Raw genomic sequence first — 1,744 nt, forward strand, 5'->3', positions numbered from 1 at the left:
AGTTTCTACACACCATAGATTAAGGTGTGGAGCTCTGCTGTACCTCGAGTATTAATGCAATTACTATTGTTCTTCTATTCAATTCCGCTTGTTCTTTGTCCAAGATATCACTTGTTCTTCAACTTGATGAATGTGATGATCCGTGACACTCATCATCATTCTCACTTATGAACAAGGTGACTGACAACCACTTTTGTTCTACAAGCAACCAAGGCTCTAGTGAATATCTCTTGGATTCCTGATTGCACGATGCATGGTTGATCGCCTGACAACCGAGTGCTCGCCTGACAAACGAGCCAGCCATTCCGTGAGATCAGAGTCTTCGTGGTATAGGCGAGAACAGATGGCAGCATTCAAGAGAATCCGGAAGGTTTAACCTTGTCTGTGGTATTCTGAGTAGGATTCAATGACTGAATGACTGTGACGTGCTTCAAACTCCTAGCAGGCGGGGCGTTAGTGACAGACGCAAAAGAATCAATGGATTCTATTCCGGCCTGACCGAGAACCGACAGCTGAATTCCGCTATGCTGTGACAGAGCATATGCAATCGCTTTCACTGAGAGGATGGGAGGTAGCCATTGACAACGGTGAAACCCTACACGAGCTTGCCATGGAAAGGAATAAGAAGGATTGGATGAAGACAGTAGGAAAGCAGAGAGACGGAAGGGAAGGCATCTTCATGCGCTTATCTGAAGTTCCTACCAATGAATTACATAAGTATCTCTATCTTTATCTTTTATGTTATTTTCGTTCATCACCATATCCATTTGAGTTTGCCTGACTAAGATTTACAAAATGACCATAGCTTGCTTCATACTAACAATCTCCGTGGGATCGACCCTTACTCACGTAAGGTATTACTTGGACGACCCAGTGCACTTGCTGGTTAGTTGTGCGAAGTTGTGTAATGCCATGGAATTGAACTACCAAGTTTTTGGAGTTCATGACCGGGGATTATGAGAGTTGTGAAAAGTAATGTTCACAATTTCGCGCACCAAGTTTTTGGCGCCGTTGCCGGGGATTGTTTGTGTATGGACAACTGACGGTTCATCTTGTTGCTTAGATTAGGTATTTTTCTTCAGAGTTCTTAAGAATGAATTCTAGTGTTTCAAGGTGATGTTCTTATCATCACCAAAGCTGATTGATTCTCATCAATTTAGCTCTTGAATGCAATGTCCTGCTGAAGCTTGGCCGGCCATGTCTAATTCCTTTAGACTAAAGCTTTAGACTAACATTGCATGATTCCTGGAATTCGCATTAAGAATTTTGATACCTTTATTTTCCTTTTCACTTAATTTTCGAAAAAGCACAAAAAAATTACAAAATCATAAAATCCAAAAATATGTCTTGTTTGAGTCTAGAGTCTCATCTTAAGTTTAGTATCAATTGCATGTTTCTGTTCTTATTGCATTCATGCATGTGTCCTCATTGATCTTCAAGTTGTTCTTGATGATTTCCTTGTTTTGATCTTTGAATTTTATTGACTTGAGTGTTTTGTTATATGCATTCTCATTTTGTTAGTGTCAATGGTATACAAACTGCTAAGTTTGGTGTCTTGCATGCATTATTATTTGATTTTAGTTGCATTTTGATTATTCCTTATTATTAAAAATCCAAAAATTTTTAATTTGTGTCTTTTCAAGTCAATAATACAGAGAATTGAAGATTCAGAACATACTGCAGAGGAATCACACAGAAAAAGCTGGGCATTCAAAAATGCCCAGTGAAGAAGACAGACTGGCGT

The sequence above is a fragment of the Arachis stenosperma genome, chromosome 5, assembly GCF_014773155.1.
Source record: "Arachis stenosperma cultivar V10309 chromosome 5, arast.V10309.gnm1.PFL2, whole genome shotgun sequence".
Classification (NCBI taxonomy): Eukaryota; Viridiplantae; Streptophyta; class Magnoliopsida; order Fabales; family Fabaceae; genus Arachis; species Arachis stenosperma.